Raw genomic sequence first — 18,599 nt, forward strand, 5'->3', positions numbered from 1 at the left:
TTTTCTCCTTTAAGGGGCCCCTTGTATATTTCAACCCGATTTCACCAGACAGAATTGCAGCCGCCAGAGTGTTTGTGTGTGGGAAAGTGGAGGTGTGCAGAGAAGGGGGAGCACTGCACCAGGGATGATCCTATAATCCTTCTCCGCCGTCCCTTCGATGTCATGAAGAGATCGCAAGTCAGGAAAAGCTGGGTCCGGAGCCTGGCTCTGCTCCACACGTCCTTTCAACTGCTGTGGTCAGTTTCTCCCTCCATCCTGAGGGTAGGACTAATCTTTACCCCACACAACTTTACAGGCCCAGAGTAGATCTCAGAAATGAGATATGGCCTGAAAAATTGCTTGGCAAAACATAATGCGTATGTAACATATTATTATTGTCAACATTGCTCCAGTTACTATTATTTCTTTGGGGGACTGAATGCTAATGGAAAGAAAAAGCAATTTATAGTCAGCCAATTTGTGTTTAGCTTCATCCTTCCTTGTGGCAGAAATGGGGTCTCTGACAGCATCCACAGGTGACCGGCTGTATGCATCACCAGGCTGTCCGCTGGGATGAAAGCAGCGGTCATTACCAACGCCGATATGTCCTGGGACTCGGCAGGGTGGGTCTACCCAAAAGTTCCATCTCAAACATGGGTTTGAGCCCAGGGCTATGCAAATGATAAGACAGAAAACTATTTTAAGAAGTGTAATAGCTACGGGTTCCCTTTAGCTTAGAAGGGTTATAAACGGAGCTTTGCAGGACCTCTGAGTTAACCCCCTTTTTACAGGTGTGGAAGTGGGAACTGGGGCCACCACAGAACAATGTGGGCGATTCTGGGGAGAGACCTGGGGAATCTCGGGCATAAGGTCAGAAGCCTGAGCCTGCTTGACACCTCAAGTCTCCCATCAGGCCAAGGAACCTGGTCACCAGGGCTCTCTGCTCAACTGCGGGCCCATTTCCTCCACTGGACACATCAGCCCCAGAGGGTCTTCTCCAGGCCTCCTGGGACTTGGCTTCTGAGGGCTGGAATGGCCAGTCCTATAGCTATACTCCCAAGGAATGTGTTTAGAAAGGTTTGCAGCTTCCCCAAATCTCCTTCTAGGTTCTGCCCAGGCAAAGGTGACCTTGGAGAAATCAAGATGGAGATGGCTATGGGAAGCCAGGGAAAAGGGCTGACTTGAGAAGGGGATCAATTCTCACACCGGACGCAGCTCAGAAGACCCACAGCTAATAGTCTGTAATGTTTACTGTGCACCAGGCTCTGTCCTAAGATCATCGCACTCAGGACAAACCCGAAGCAGGTGCTATTACGAACCCTAGGTTACTAAAGGGGAAACTGAGGTTTGAGAGTCTAAAGGGACTTGGCCAAGTAAGTGGAGATGCTGGGATGAAGCCCACACAGGCAGGCTCTGTTGGGTCCTTAAGTGGGACGTGCGATGGCAGGGGACACCAGCGGAGTGGCTGCTAACCTGGCACCTGCCTGGAGAGGGACAAGGAGGGAGGTGGGAAGAGGGATCCCACCCTATCAGTCCTACACTTTCTGCCAGGTTAGCCTGGAAACACCTCTCCTAATCACGCTAAACTGGATTCTGGCTAGAAAAGGAGTTTCAGGCTCAAGTATCCCCTAAGCCCTGTCATTCATTCCCCAAAGGTGACATTAGCAAGAAGCCTCAAGCTCTCGGCTAAGGAGAATTTGTTCCCTTCTCTCGCATTCCTCCTATGTGCAGGCTAGATCTCCCCAGATTCTGTGCGCAGTGAGGGCCCAGAGCTTAGTGCATTTTCTATCTGCTCTGTAAATAAGGTGACATCCAGATACCCTCTAGCTCCCTCAAAACTAGGTCAGCTGCTGAATATGTAGGTGTGGGATTGGAGTGAATGACTTTGAAATGACTTTATCTGGCAGGACCCCATGGGGGGCCGCTGGCTGGCTTTTATGAAAGGGGCTCTTTTTATGTCAAAAGCAGACCCAGAGTACCCACACAGCTTGCCTGCTGAATCTGGGTGAGGGTGGGAGGCCTGCCTCGGCCAAGGGCAAATTGAGTGATGCAGGCAACACAGCAAGTGAGAATTGCAATGGGCTGAAAAACAGAGAACCTCCCGAGCCTGTCCTAAATCCTGGCCATCTTTACGACACAGTGGGAACGTGGTCCAAGCCATGTCACAGGAACTATAAAAAGGGGGTTTAGGATGCACTTGCTTGTAAATAAGACCCCCATTTCCCTCGCTTAGGAAGCACCAATAATTGCTCCCCCAGATGGCATGCTTGTCACCAACCATTCTTGTCCATTCATCAGAGTGCCTGGGGCCTGATCCCTTCTGCAGGTGAGCCCTGAACTGTGAGGGGGTGGAAAGTGCCAGAGTGCTATTTAAAACCCCTCCTACATGCTAACTCAACTTCTTTTAATCCACCGTGGCCTCCTCTTCGCTTTTTTAGAATTAGGCATCCTCTCGCTTTAATCACATCCGGGACTCTATGGGAAACCAGATTTGCAATTCAGATACATTGGAAGAGATTAATTACTTGCCAGGGCTGTTTTGGTTTATGTTTTACTTTATAAGAGCACTCATTCACTTTATTTTATAAGAGCACTCATATATAACATTCCTCTAAGTAATCCATTTTCTTCATGCATTAAAATTAGATTCTGGTGACAAAGAAAATTCAGTATCTGAAATTTCCCAGAGCACTCTTCTGGGAAACGAAGTTAAAACCCTCAAGGCTCTCTTGGCCTGGGCCTCTCTGCCCGGCCCACCGACGTCTCCTCCTAGACTCACGGCAGCAGGGATCCAGAGGCCTCAGGCCCACAGCCCCTGAGCAAGACACTCCTCTTCTGTTGGGTTATGCTGTGAGTGTGACCACCACCTGTCTGGCTCCAGCTCTGCTCCCCAAGATGGGGAAGGGGAGGGGAGGTCCAAGCCAAGGCACGAAGCCACCTTCCAGATTTTTCAACACTATCTTCTCTCTTCAACTTCCCAAGGGCCGGCATCTCTCTGAGGGTCCTTCCAGCGGGACCCTCGCTCCGCCTGGGTGTGGCTTCCTCTGGTCTCATTCGCTGAGTGGCTCAGCGCTGGGCTCCCCTGGCCTGGCTGCCTTTGGGCCCATCGCAGAGCTTCTCCCGACACATTAGACATCAGGGCCTTCCAGGCAGCAAAGACAGCAGACCGTATCTTCCGGTGTGCCTCCGAAAGCCAGGCTGGGCAAAGCGGCAGCCGAGTGGGGGTGGCAGGAGGGCGTGGTGTGTAGAGAAAGTAGGTCATTAGTGGTAAAGACTGCAATTTTCAAGGGGTTGTTAATGCTTTGTTTATATGGATTTCTCTAAATGTGACATTTTAATGGCATCATAATTGTGTGATTACAGTGCAGTCGACACTGCTCGGGGGAGGAAAGGCGACAGGGACTCCGGCGACCTGCTGGGGGAGGTGGCTCCCTGCACGGGACTGGCTCAGTCCTGCTCAGGCCAGGACGCCTGGCAAGCATGAGATGTGGCTCCCCAGAGGGCCCTCTGCTGCACAGGGCCATGAGTTTCCAGCAAACTCGCACCCAGCCTAGCCCCTTGGACAGAATCAATGCCTGGGGCTGCAGGAGGGAGAGGAGGGTAGTTCCACACCCCCCCCCACCCCCACCGAGGCCCACCCATAAGAGCTGCACTTGTTCCTTCGCTCTGTGCATGCGCACGTTCATTCATTCACTATTTCTTGAGTTCTGTCACCTGACGGAAAGGGCCAATAGCTATTCAGAAATAAGAGACAAAATTCAGTAAGAAGGAGAGAGCAGCAAGGAAAGAGATCCACAGTGACAGGGTCTCCTTGCTGAGCTCCGCCTCTGTACTAAACAAAGGCCGACCTGACATGCCCGCTTGGGCATCTCACCCCAAGTAGGTTCCAAATGGAACGCTCCATCTTCCCGTCCCAACTGGCCCCTCCTCCTGTCCTTCCTGCAGGAAGGAATGGCGCCATTATCCATGCAGGGGCTCAAAGAGGAATCTGACAGTCTTTCTTTCTGATGCTTGTTTCTCTCTCACCTTTGCCTTCAGCCTGATCACCTGAACTGCCCCTCCCCTGTATCTAACCCATCACCATGTCCTAAAATGGGTCTCCATCCATTCCCCTGCCCTCCCCTACCTCTACAGCCATGCCCAACCACCACTGACTGCAAGAAGCCCCAACTCTGCACTTCTACTCATGGCCCCAACCATCCATTTTACAGAGTCACCTTTTTAAAATCACACCCGATCCTCTCTCTCTCCCATGCTAGCTCCAAACCTCTCCAGTGGCTCCCTCAGCACTCGGAGTACTGTCCCCACTCTGCCGTTACCCACCCCCCCCCCCCCCAGGCCCTGCCAAGTCTCCAGCCTCATCCCACCCTCCCTTCCCCTTTGGTTATTCTACTCCAGCCACACTGGCCTCTTCAGCTTCTAAAACAAGACCAGCTATTTCCCATCTGTTCTGGGCTGAGTTGTCTCTCCCCCCCAAAGATTCATCTGTTGAGGTCTCCAGGACCTCAGAATGTGACCATATCTGGAGATCACACCTTTAAAGACATGACGAGGGTTAAATGAGGTCATCTGGGGGGCCCTAATTCATGTGACTATTTGGAGCTAGGGCCTTCAAAGAGGTGATTATGTTAAAATAACCATCAGCGTGGAGCCCTGATCCCCCATTATTGGTGTCCCTATAAAAAGAGGTAGAGATACCAGGGGAGTCCTCACACAGAGAAAAGGCCATGTGAGGACACAGCGGGAAGATGGCAAGCCAAGGAGGGAGGCCTCAAGGGAAAATGTCACCGCCAGCACTTTGATCTTGGACCCCAGGCCTCCAGAACTTCAAGAAGAGTAATTTCTGTGGTTTAAGCCTACCCACCCACCCTCCCCACCCCCCCAGGATGTGGTATTTTGCCACAGCAGCCCTAGCAAACAGGCCTCCATGCCTGTTGGGCTCTCTGCCTGGAATAGTCTTCATCGGACCCACTCCTACCCATCCATCAGCCTCAAACAAAGTGCTGCCTCTTTAAAGAGGCCTTCTCTGGACCTCAGACTGAATCAGTCTCTCCTTATACTCTCCTAGACCCTTGTACCTCTCCTTCAAGGCATCTGGACGCCCCAGCCTACACCAGCTAACTCTAAGTATCTCTTTGCTGTCTGCCCCTCTGACCAGGCCATCGCAGTCCTGACAGCAGGAACCGTGTCTTCTCACTCACCACCGGTATCATGCACGGTTCCCAGCACATGGGAGATCCTCAAATATTTGTTGAATAAATGACTCTGTGGACACGAATTATCTCATTAAGAGCCCCAGGATTTGGATACCACAATTCCCATGTCATATAGAAGCAGAGGTTAGAGGAGAAGAAGGAGATATGCCCAAGGGCAGCCAGCAAGGAGGGAGCAGGACTGGCTGGGGAATCAGGGCCATCTGCCTACAAAGGACTTGTCACAGCCCCATCTGTCCAGAGGAGGGAAGGCAGCAAGGGCTGGGCTTGTCAGAACGTTTTGGGAAGCACACAAGTCCTGGCTTGGGACTGCAGGGATGGGCCAGGCTGACAGGAGTCTAATACAGAAGGGGTGAGTGGGGGTTGGGAAGAGTAGATGCCCAACAGGCCTGGCTTTGCCATCTCTCTCCTCCGGTTTCTATCTCTGTGACCTTGGGCAAGTGATTAAACCTCCTCTGGCAACGGAGAGCATCACAGAGGCCTACTCTGTGAAACCATGATGCTGGTTTATGAATGGAATGGAACTCCGTAAGTAAAATATTGAGCACGGTGCTGTGTGTACACCAAGCATTCAATAAATAGCAACTACATGTTTACGTGTTAGTAAAGTGAAGAAGACACTGTGAGTGCTGGCCAGAAAACACTGGCTTCTATATCATTCTCTGCCACCACACCTGGTGTCCTTGGGCAAATCACTTCTGCTCTCTGGGTCTCTGGTTAGTTCCCCAGCCATCAGGTGCAGGGGTGAGAGAGAGAAAGTATTCTTAATTATTCTGACCAGACACGGCCCCCTTTTCCAAGTGATGGAAGCCATGGGTCTTCTCCCCAGAGAAACGTCTTTGTATACACAGGTGCAAATTTCTGCTCACAGTATCCAAGATCCTGTGCTACCCCGGAGCCCCAGGAGGCACCTGGCTGTCAGGTCCAGCGTGGAGGAGTGGGTACCTCCCTGAGAAGATGAGTTCACATGGGCAAACCTGAGAGATCAGTGATGCCCTCCTTCCCCGCTTCCCAGCTACCCTTTAGGGGGTGGAAGCCAGTTCCCCGGGTCTGCCAAATTCTGCCCGTGTCATGCTGAGCACAGTCATGAGGCATGCTGTGCAGAGGGACCCCATCATTGGTCCCTGCTCTCTGCTGTAAGAAGACAATGACTTGGAGATACATTATCCAGATATGCAGCCCCAGCCCCGGCTGCCATCTGGGCAGCCTTAGAAAACATCTCCAGAGGTCCACGAGGAAACAGCCCTGGGAGAGAAAGTGGGGTGTCTTTCAGCTGTTGCCCAGAAGCTGAGGGTTGTGAAATGGGGCGAGGATAAGAAGGGTGGGGATGGCAGCCAGTTTCAGGAACTTTTCTACTCCTTGGTGCCTCAGCTCTGAGTACAAAATATCTTTGCAGAGCTGTCCAAAAGATATGCTCTGGGGACTGAAGTCTTTAGATCTGCCATTTAATTTTTCACAGTGCTGCTGGAGTGAATCTTCTAAAATATAGTAGTTGGGTCCCATCCCTCACCATGGGCTGCAAGTCCTTCGCTCGACTTCCGGCCTCATCTGGCTCCATCCTGGTCCCCATACACTGGTATCCTTACTGGCAATTTTAATCTTAAACGGCCACCACCTGTGATCGAAGGAAGTTGAGAGAACCTGACCCCAGCAATCCAAAAATGTCCCCCCCTCGTGTCACGGCACTTTAATTACCTGCTTACTGGGTCTTCCCGCCCCAAGCTGCACATGCTGTAGAGGGATGAGCGTGGGTTTTCCCTGTGGATTCTGGCATCTGGCAGAGGAGGGGTGCCCTAATGAAGATGGCTCACAGCCCCAGACCAGCTCTGTGACTCCACCCTCCCCTGGCCAACACACTCAGGCTGCAGGAAGTAGAACACAGAGCTCCCGGCCCTCAAACTATGCCTTACAGAGGGAAGTGAACGGGCTCGGACATGCTAGAAAAGCGGTCAAGAAATGCCCTGCCCTAAATCAGGGTCAGGAGGTCAAGCAAGATGAAGATCAATGGCATGGCCATGATGTAGTCATGTTGCTGGGGAGGAGAAAACAAAACAAAGAAAGGGAGCATAGCATGAATAAAATAATAATAACCCCCCACACACACACACCAGAAACCCCAGTGTGAAAGAAAACATGACCTAAGGAACAGAAATTACCCAAACATGCTTCATGTTCTAGAACAACCTAAGAACACGAATTCACTAAGAGCTAAAAGATTAGATGATAAAACAAAGAAGTGACACAAAGCATTATTTATACAGTTGAGAACCACAACACGCTTTTTTCAGAGCGAATAAATAAATGCAGAAATTCCAAGAAGCAGAGCAGACACAGCAGAGAATCTAATTAATTATATCGATGAAAGGGTCCCAGTTCTGGTCTGCCACCCGCTAGCACTGGGTCCCCGGGTGAGTCTCTGTGATGGCACAGGAGAAAGGCTTCCGTTATTAAAGCGACCGGGGGAGAGAAAAGCCGTGTAGAAACAGCAAAGGTGAGCTGACATCAGAAAGCTGGGGAACATGAAGCAGAGACACGGGTGGAACACACACAAGGTACTCGTCTTTTTCTTAAACGACACTCCTGAAATGAATCAAGCCCGAACACGCACAAGAAAAGAACATGCCACATGTTTCCACAAAACACCGATACAGACCAGCGGACACAAAGGCATGTCCCAGCTTAGGTACTGAACTCGGAAAATCAAGACAGAAGTCAGCAAGCATCCAGGCAGACCTAACAAGTCACCTACAAAAGGGAGGATGCCGGCTGACCTCAGACTTGCTCACCATCAGAGGACAATGGACAGATGCCGGACAGATGCCACAGAGGCTAACTGCACATGTGACCCGAGAGCATCTTACCCTGGTAGGGTGTTGTTCGGGTATGAAGGCAAGAGGCTGACATTCTGGCCATCAGAGAGCTCAGGGATGACAGCACACGTGAGCCCATTTTGAAGAATCTGCTAGATGGTAACTTCTGGCCAATGAAGAGATGGTTCAACATGAAAAGGGAATGGAGGATAAGAACCAGTAGAACATTCAGTCTATTTAATTATGAAAACAAACCCAAACTGCTTGGGAGTGGTTATTAAAGTTACTATTTATGTGATCTGGAGTAAGCTACTTAACCTACTTGAGCCTCAGTTTCCCTCACCTGAAAAGCGGGAGAATCATGCCCATCTCACAGGGTTTAAGGATTAAATGAAAACGCCGTCTGTGAAAAGCAGTGACTTGCACATAACAATTCACTAAGAGGTGAAGGTAACCAAAGATGAGGATAAAAACTGGAATGGAAGTAGGCACCCCAACACCCCCCACCAGGAAAAGGCAAGAGGAGGACCCACTGTTTGGGTCTAGAGAGCTCAGGGGATGCTCTCACGAAGGTCCCTATCCCAATGCTGCAAGTCAGAGCAGGGAGAAGCCTTCCCCACAGAGGGGTGTGGGGCCCCCAGTTTCCAACCAGGACAACAGCAGCCCCCTTTCATCAGGACAGAGGTCGAGAAGCTCAAGACTGAATGGGAAGACTTCACCTCCCACGAGGACCTGGGTGACAGGGAGCAGCCACCTCCTGAGGGTCTAGAGGGAATCTCCATCTGACCAGTCCTGAGGAATGGAGAGCCATGGGGAACATGGTGCGCACAGGTGGGGAAGCCGAATTCTAGATGTGGCACTGGGTCCTCCAGACCCACCTGCTCCTCTTCATGGATCGGGGTCTATTTCCTCATCAGGGAAATATGGGAATGGGGTCACTGGTCTCCCACGTTCTCTGGATCTACCACATGCCTATAGAGTGCAGATTTCTGAGCTGCCTGCATCCCTAGCATGAAGTCTTTGGACCACAAATAATTCAAAAAGCAAATGAAGGGAAGAGGGAGACCAGCAAGGGAAACAGGAGATTGAGCGTAAATTAGCAGGTGAGGGTGAGAAAAGGACTCAGGAAGCAAAGGCTCTGCAGAGGTGTCAGGGCACTCCCTGCCAGTGAAAGCAGAGAGGTAGCTGCCTCCCCCTGCATGGGGCACCCCAAATTCCTCTCTCAACAGGAGCATTGCAGAAAGAAGTCAACACCACCTTCTGAAAAGGGTCCATAAAAACTGCATCCATCTATCTTAAAAGAGGGGGGCTAAAGTTTGAGAACAAACAGGATTTTTGCACAGTTTCAAAGCACATTCCTCCAAGACTTTCATTAACTACAAAGGGAACATAGGATGATTTTAAATGGAGAAACTTGGCGGGCATCACCTTAGCCAAGCGATCAAGGTGAACACCACAGTAATAAGACACCGGTATCACATATCCCCTGAAATGATGCGCTCAGGAAGGCTCAGCATCACCTCCATAGCCTTCTTGCCAAAAGCACAGAAGCTCAATCTAATCAGGAGAAAACATCAGACAAACCCAATTGAGAGACATTGTACCGAACAACCGACTAGTACTCTTCAAAGCATCAAGGTCAAGGAAGACAAGGAAAGACAGAGAAACTGTCACACATGGAAAGAGACTAAGGGGACATAACAACTGAATGCAACGTGGGATCTGGAATCGGATCCCAGAAAAGACAAAGCGCATTAGTGGGAACACTGGTGAAGTTTTAGACTGGAGTTTTAGACTCTTTAGTTTTGACTCTTCTTACCAGAAGATCAGCAGGCCCAGAAGACAGCTCCCAGAGAAGGATGACTGGGGTGAGGTGAGGAGGTGGGGCCACTGTGCAATGGGGGCGGGAGGCATAGGCTTGGCATTCAGGTGACTCCCTGGAGCACCTCTTGGCTCAGCCATGATGGGTAATAAGCAGGTACCGCAAGCCCCGATTACAAGAGGCACAGTAACCAGGGCCTCGGGGATGAGAGTCTGGGTCACCTTGCCAGGCAGGCCACCTAGCCCGGCCCTCCGGGCAGGTGGACTGGGGGGAATCCAGGATGGCTGGTGGGGAGGGAGACATGAGGATTAGGTCCAGCCCCTCCCTCGTAGGTTTCCCTAGAAACTACCCAACCTGAATCCCAGAGATGCTTGGATGGCATATGGATTGTACTGGATGGAGTGGTGGACTGTGGCGGGGGCCACGGGGGCCCCTTGCAGGTCCCATTCCCTGTATCTGTACCCCCATCCTCCAGCGGCTGAGGGCGCTGGCTGCCGACTCCCTCAGTGAACTGCCCCCCGACCAAGCGGGACCTGCCTCTCCTGGAGCTTCCATCCCCGGCTCCATGGAGAAGCGAGTGCCCAGGTGGAGCAGACTTTGCTCCGGGCTCCCCATGGGACCAGGCCCGAGCTCGTCTCCAAGGCCCCAGCCTTGCACATCAAAGGCAATTACCCTTCCTCAGCCCTACCACCTTGCCTCACGCCTGTGCTCCTGGGAGAGCTCTGGGTTACATCACTTTTACAAGGCTCTGCAGTGTGGATCCTGACCCAAGACACAAGGTAATACCTGTGCCGTTTAGAATCGTGCCTGGCATGCAGGAACTGCTCAGTGGATGTCAGCCATCGGCACCACAAGGTGCCAGGCTCCGCGCTGGGTGCACTATGCTCGTTATTCCCTGACCCCTCCTACCAGCCCTGCAACGGGAGTAACTCCATGACCACTTCCCGGATGAGCAAAGGCCTCCCAGCTAACTACGGCAGACTCTTCATTTGCACCCCAGTCTCTCTGGCCCCACGGTCATCCTGCTAATGGCACTTCTGTCTCACATATCCCTTCGGCCTCCACATTTTCAGGAAGTCCCTACGACTCTAAGCCCCCCCCATCCCCATGCCCTGAGCCCTGGGACCTCGAGAGCTGGAACTTCCTCCCCCATGGCCCACAGGGCCTGCTCAGAGTCACAGTGGACCCTCAGCAGCCCCCACCTTCCATCCCCACCCACCGCAAAAGCATTTCCGACGGGCCCAGCAATACGAATTCTCTGGACTCCATCACAGCCTTAACGACATGTGAAGTCACTGCAAGTAATGCGCATAACACACTAACCGTTTTTATAAGTATTTGAATTTCCTGCTGAGAAAACACAAGATTTTTATTTCTACCTGCAGGGGACCCAGGTTCTTGATGAAGCAAAGGTTTCAAGACTGGAATCTTCTGCCTCAGGAGCGAGCCAGAGGTAAGCGAGAGGGAAGCAGGACCGGTAACCCGTTCACGGCACCTGGCCTGGGGGCCCATTCTGCAGGGAGAGGGTCCTGTTTAGGCTCTGCGCTGGTGGCCTGAAGTCACGGAGGACCCCCACCCCTTGGGAAGACGCAGAGGGCCCGGCCCCCCTCACCTGGCAATAGGCCAGTGCTACTGCGCCGAGCGGGTGACGGAATGGTTGAAAAAGAGGGCACTTGATGAAATTAAAAAGCAACCAATTTAAAAGAGATTAAGCAGGGAAAGGGGGATTTAATGATCAGCTTTTGCCACTGTGAACTAGCTGAACCCACGGGCACGGAGACTAATGGTTTAATATATTGTTAAACAAGGGTGAGCTGTCTGCATGAGTAATAAGGGCATCCGTAGTTACAGCGACAAGGGTGAGGTGGCCCTGGGCCTCGGGGGCAGCATGGCTCTGGGCCCGCACCGGCTGGGGGTGGGGGGCAGCAGCCTCGGGAGCAGGGATGGGGCGGGGAGGCCTCCAGCTCCAGCTCTGCCGGACGAGGGCCCCCTGTCCCCGGCACCAGAGAGCGCTGGCTCCGAAGACCTCGGGAGGAATAATGGCCACGTATCCTTCACTCTTGCTACAGAGTCCGCAGGGCTGGGGACCTGGCATGAACGACATCTGCAAGACCGAGGGCCTTGGGGACGGACGGAGGGGAGGAGAGGCGGAAGCTTCCATGCCTCCCTACAGCTGAAGCTCTAGGTCAACACAAAACAGCACAGTCTTAATTCAGAATGGGACTCAGGCTGAGAATATGTTGGCCCCGGAGCTTATTTTGAGTGGGTTTTGCTTTCATTTTCATCGGTAAACTGCCCTTCCTCCAGGACCAGCAGTGCTCGGGGTCTGACACCTAACACACGTCACCAGCTCCCAACGTTGTTGTCATTTGCGAGGACCCAGGGTCACTCGTCATTCACTCATTTAATGACCACTCACAGGGACTCTGTCTGCACCCTGCAGGGCCTGGGCTAGGCAGGAAGCTGCGGGGTTCCCCACCTGACCACACAGCCCAGTCCCGAGTCGGGAGCCTGCCTTCAACAACAACACGTCATGACAGTCACAACCGGGCAGGTCCAGGGTTTCTCGCCAAGGTTAGGTAGATATTGCTCCCTGTCCAGAGGCCCGCACCCCAGCCTGGAGCCCAGACCGTCCTGACAACGGCAGCTTGGGGCAGAGGCAAGAGTGCTAGAGTCCTAGTCCCATCTCTGCACCTGCTTCCTGTGGGACTCCAAATACTGAGCTTGCAGTCTCCATTCCCCACTCCATAAAACGGAAAGCGCGATACCTGACCCGCCTAGGTCATGGAGTCATCAGGGGAGTGAAGTAAAGGGATGCATGTAAAAGTGCCTCGACAACCTAGCAGCATCACACGTGTACCAGAGACTCAGTACAGAGCCAGACTGGAGCTGGCGGGGGAGAGGTGCTCGGGCAGTCCCCCCGATAAACAGCATCTCTGCAGAACAGATGAGTGAAGCGGCCAGGGATCTGGGAACACACGTGCCAGAGGGATGTGTTTTGCTACTATAACCCAGCAAAGCAGTGTGGGATCACTTCCCGGCACATGAAAATAGACTCAATCTACAGACCTGTACATTTTAATTGTGTTCATTAAAAGGGGATTGAACTGAAAGTGAAAGCTGATCTTTCTGTAACTGTTCTATCTAAAACCTGGCTACTGGTGTTAATACCTCCACGTGGGTCAACAATGCTGCAGAGAACAGAGAGGTTTGGAAAGAAGCAGGGGACATCCAGCAGCCCCTGCGCTCCCTGCCTTGGAGACCATCCGAACACTCCTCTGGGGAGCACAAAGCTGGAGGTTGGACAGTTCATACCTGTGCCTGGATTTCCAGGTGGCCTCGGCATCATATAAGGACGGTCTCATCTACAGATGTCAGGCAGTGGCCCGTTGAATTCTCTACTCCTCAACAGTCGTGCTGGCTCTGAGACTGGCCCTCTGGAGATGCGCTTCTGCCCCCATTGGGGAGGGGAAGTGTGCTGCCAGCGGGATCAGCCTACATTCTCCGTCTTGTCCTTCTCTGCCTCTTGGCTCCCAAACATCATGCAACTTATAGTGATCATCTGGGACAAGGCAACCCCACCTGCTGATCCAGAATTCATCTGGCTCATCCCCGCTCTGGGTGAGCCAGTCTCCGCGGCTCTAAGGAGCTCATAGTGTGCAGGAGAAACGGGCTTTCCAGCAGCCTGAGCATTTCTGAAAAGCCAATTACATGCTTATTACTTCTCTCCAGGAAGGAAACCCACGTCCCACATGGCCATCCCCTTCCCCAGCACACACTCGCTTATCTCAGCCACACGGTCCCTCCAGCCAGCCACTGCTGTCAGAAATGTATAGCTGGGCTCTTAATCACCTGCCAACGGGCCTGGAGGGAAGGCAGGAGCGTGAATGCCCATCCCGGAGCCAAAAGAGATTCACTCAAAAGCTGGAAAAGCACCCGGGCATGGCACAGATGAGCTGGTTTGCAGGCAAGGGAGGGATCCTCTGGGAGTCATGTGAAGCGGTGGTCACAAAAGGACATCAAGGTGAGGGGCAGCTTTGGAGGCGGTCTGAGGTCCTCCCTCTCAGACCTGTGGACCAGATCCAGCCTGCCACCTGCTCTGACAAATAAAGTTTTATGGAGACACGGCCACATCTACTCGTTAGCACGCTGTCCAGGGCTTTCTTGCTACAACAGCAGAGCTGAGACCATATGGCCTGCAAAGCCTAAAATGTTTACTATCAGGCCCTTTAGAGAAAAAGCCTGCCAACCCCTGGGGTAGTCAGAAAGGCACCGGAGCCTGAGCCTGGAAGTGGAAGACTCGAGATAAAACATGTACTCTGTCCTGCCCTTGCTGTGTGCACCTGGGAGCTGTCTTCACTTCTATGCAGATCAGTAGCTGATTTTCTCATCTATCAAATGGGGCTATAATATCTACTTTACAGGGTTGTTGCCATAATTAGTAAAAATTGGACAAGCTGTGTGTCCAGTGATGGCCTCAAAGGCAGGTGCATGGACAAGTAAGTAGGTGTTCTTCCTCTGTGGTTCTGAAATAAACTTTTGCATCCTATTCTTCGTGGCTGGACTTTTCAGAGACCCAGCATGTGTTTTTTCAAATATGTGTATAAATGCGAGGTGTGGGTCAGAAAGGGTAGGAAAGGAGAGATGAAGGGAAAGCCATTCTTTGTCGCCGACTTGAGTTGACCAAAAGAAATACTGATAAAGCAGGTGAATCAAAGCCTGCTTTCTTTTTTAATGTGGATGCTGCCAGACCCAAAATATGGCCACTGAGCCCCCTAGGGGCCCCCTCAGCGGTGGGGGGATGGGATGCTGGGCCCCAGCCCTGTCGTACTACCTGGCTTGGGGTCAGTTTCCCCTTGGGCTGAAAATTATGGATCTTGACCACATACTCAGCTTGCAGTCTGCCCCCAACCCCGGTTCTCAAATGAGGTCACTTTTTAGCAACATCCCACCTTCCTGAAAGTCAGAATACATGGGCCTTCAGTTGCCATGTAACACTTGTACAAGATTTCACTTAGCCAATGAGTCCTGAGGGACTAAGGAAGTACTGAGTGTTCCCAAGACTGGTGGGACACAATGCCTGCTCAAGGCGCTTCTGGCCTCCTCGGGGCAGACTGGGAACAAGCGGGGCCAGGTAAGCAAGGATCTTTAAGGATCTTTAGGATCTAAGCAGAGAAGAAATTACGGTGCTCCTCCGCATAGATAACTCTAAATAAAAACATGACACATCAACACCCAAGGCTTACAAGTACACTGAAATGGACAGAGGTTCTCTGTAGCTTTTCTGATGTCGAAGTAAGTTCATGGGAGCTGACCTCTTCTGCTCGCACTGCCCCCTCCCCCCCCCCCCCCCCCCAGCCACCGGCAGCCCTGCTATTCAGCCATCCACGTACCGGAGAAGTCAACACTGATGCTAAGTGCTCTAGAGAGCCCCAGCAAAGGGCAGACGGTCAAGAGGGACCACTTCTGGAAGGGGACTTGAGGATGCTCCGGCGTGGGCACATTTGCATCAGGCCTTGAAGAACAGGAACATTTCAACAGATTGAGATGTGGGAGACAGTTTTCTAGTTAAGGGTCTGGCCAAAGTATGGTGGGGGAAAAAAGACATCTTTGAAGGAACAGTAAAATTCTAAATATTGCCTGGAAAAGGTTCTGGTGGCTGAAAAATAATGCTAGTGAGAGGTAGAGTATGGGAGGCCTTCACCACCAATTGCATTACTTAGGAGATATCTCCTCCCCCTCTTGGCTCCTCAAGGAATTCTTTCCTTCTTTCCTTGTCCTCTCTGTCTTACATCATCACATTTCCCCTCTTTGCTGGATCATTCGCATCCATCAGCACACAGCCCTAGAACAATATTTCCCACCTTTCAAAACCCTCCTTTGCCATCAACAAAACAAAAGGCAACCTACAGAATGGGAAAAGATATTTGCAAATGATATATCCAATAAGGGGTTAATATCCAAAGTATGTAATGAACTTCTACAAATCAACACCAAAAAAACAACAACAACAAAAAAAAACAAATAATCTGGTGAAAAATGGGCAGGGGCCTGAATAGACATTTTTCCAAAGAAGACATACCAATGGCCAACAGACACATGGAAAGATGCTCAACATCACTCATCATCAGGGAAATGCAAATCAAAACCACAAGGAGATATCACGTCACACCTGTCAGAATGACCAGTATCAAAAAGACAAGAAATAACATATGTTGGTGAGGATGCGGAGTAAAGGGAACCCTCGTGCACTGTTGGTGGGAACATAAATTGGTGCAACCATTGTGGAAAACAGTATGGAGGTTCCTCAAAAAATTAAAAATAGAAATTCCATATGATCTAGTCATTGCACTACTGGATATTTACCCAAAGAAAATGAAAATACTAATTTGAAAAGGTCTATGCACCCCCATGTTTATTGCAGCATATTTACAATAGTCAAGATATCAAAGAAACCCAAGTGTCCATCATAGATGAATGGATAAAGAAGATGTGGTGGAATGGGATGGAATATTACTCAGCCATTAAAAAAAATGAGATCTTGCTGACAACATGGAGGGACCCAGAGGGTATAATGCTAAGTGAAATAAGTCAGACAAAGAAAGACAAATACATATGATTTCACTTCTATGTGGAATCTAAAAAACAAAAATGAAAAAATAGACTCATAAATACAGAGAACAAACTGGTGGTTGCCAGAGGGGAGGTGGGTGGGGGGATGGACGAAATAGGTGAAGGGGATTAAGAGGTACAAATTCCCAGTTATAAAATAAGTCACAGAGAGATGAAAAAGTACAGCATAGGAAATACAGTCAATACTATAACAATATGTTGGGTGGTGACAGATGGTAGTTACACTTACCATGGTGAACATTATATAATGTATAGAACTGTTGAACTGCCATGTTGTACACCTGAAATTAATATAACGTTGTATGTCAACTATACTTAAGTGATAAAATTATTTTAAAAAACCCTCCTTCGACCCCAGATCCCTCTCCAACAAACACCACCTTTCTTGGCTTGCCTTTATAGAAAGAGTCCTGCTTTCACTGTCTCTTCCTCTTCTCTGCTGAGCCCCAGCCCATCAGCCTCTCTCCCCATGCCTCCATCGAAATGGCCTTTATGTAGGTCATCCATGATTTATGAATGATCCTTATGTAGGTCATCCATGATTTATGCATGATCCTTATGGAGGTCCTCCATGATTTATGAATGATCCTTATGGAGGTCATCCATGATTTATGAATGATACTTATGGAGGTCCTCCATGATTTATGAATGATCCTTATGGAAGTCATCCATGACTTCCACATGGTTAAAGTCAATCCACAATTCTTATTCTCTCATTCTTGACCCATTGCATGGTAGCTCCAGCCCTTCCACTGGGACACACTCCTCCTTTGCCTCTGGGACACCACTCTGTCCTGGCTTCCCTCCCACCTCTCTGGCTGCCCCTTCTCAGTCTCCTCCCTGCTAAGCACTGAAGCCCTCTGCCATCTTCTCTGTATCCACACACACTCCTTTCATGATCTCCTCTGGTACCAAGGATTTCAACATAGAGAGGATTCCTAAATCTCTATCTTTACCTCCAACCTCTCAACTTCTTAATGTCCAACTACTCACCCAGCACCTCCACTGGAAGGTCTAAAATATTTCCTGACCTAAGTCCCTAACCCAGGTCTTGATTTCCTCTTCAAACCTGCTCCTCTGAGGCTTCTCCACTCAGTAAGAGGCGAATCCATTTATCCCGCTTCTCCAGCCTTCAACGTACAGGTCACTCTATTCTCCTGTCTCCCTCTTCACATCCTTTCTGTCAACAAACTTGCAATATAACCCACATGATTCAGTGCCTCCACCACTACCCCTGTACCCACACCAGCCTGTCTCACCTGAGTTCTAACTGGTCTCCCTGTTTCTTTCCTTTCCCCTTAGAGGTTATTCTCCACACAGAAACCAACAAGAGTCATCCTTTAAGCACATAAGGCAGATTACATTGCACTTCTGCATAAACTTTCTCCTGGCTGCACATCTCACTCACAGACAAAGCCCTAACAATGGTCCAAAGATCTTCATGTTCTCTCCTTTCTCCTTATTCACTCTACTCCAGTCATTCATCCTGGGCTCCTCGCTATTCCTTTCTGGGGCCCATCAAGGTCCCGGGAACCTCAGGATCTTTGCACCTGCTGTTCCTTCCAGCTGGATTGCCCTTCCCTCAGGTATCTGCCCTTGCCTTTCCCTCAGGTATCTGCCCAGCTCACTCCTTTCTGCTCAGATCTTACCTCACCTCTTTAGAAGACTCATCTGGACCACCCTTCCCCTTATTCTGTTCTGTTTTTCTACATATTCGTTCATATAGATTATGTATCCCTTTGCTTTCTATCTTCTCTCACTAGAATGTGAGCCCCATAGGGAAGGAGCTTCACTGGATATCCCTGGCACCTAGCCTAGAGCCTGGTACATGATCCTATGCAATAAACACCTGCTGAGTAAGTTCTAGGCCCAAAAGTATGGATTTTATTTGGAGAAGCAGTGGGGAGCCACTGAAAACCTCTGAGGAGAGTAATCCCACACAGCAGGCTCTGGGACCATCTTCCCGGCAGTGACAGCAGGCTCGTGGAACAGTACAGCAGTTCCTAGATGGGAAGTCAAAATATAGAACGTGGGGCTCAGCTATCCCACAGACATTCCATATGAGGCAGACCACACACTTCAACCATTTGGGGCAACTTTTTTTTTTTTTTTAATTCTGTGATGATGAAACTAGCTACCAGT

At 50.6% G+C, this 18,599-nt stretch overlaps 1 protein-coding gene across 2 annotated transcripts in view; it reads right to left on the reverse strand.

Moving 5' to 3' along the window:
- The window catches only part of GALNT14 (polypeptide N-acetylgalactosaminyltransferase 14), a 200,623-nt gene that overhangs the window by 81,588 nt on the left and 100,436 nt on the right, over positions 1-18,599 (reverse strand). The gene's annotated exons all lie outside the window — the stretch shown is intronic.

Source organism: Halichoerus grypus, chromosome 10 (genome assembly GCF_964656455.1).
Source record: "Halichoerus grypus chromosome 10, mHalGry1.hap1.1, whole genome shotgun sequence".
Lineage (NCBI taxonomy): Eukaryota > Metazoa > Chordata > Mammalia > Carnivora > Phocidae > Halichoerus > Halichoerus grypus.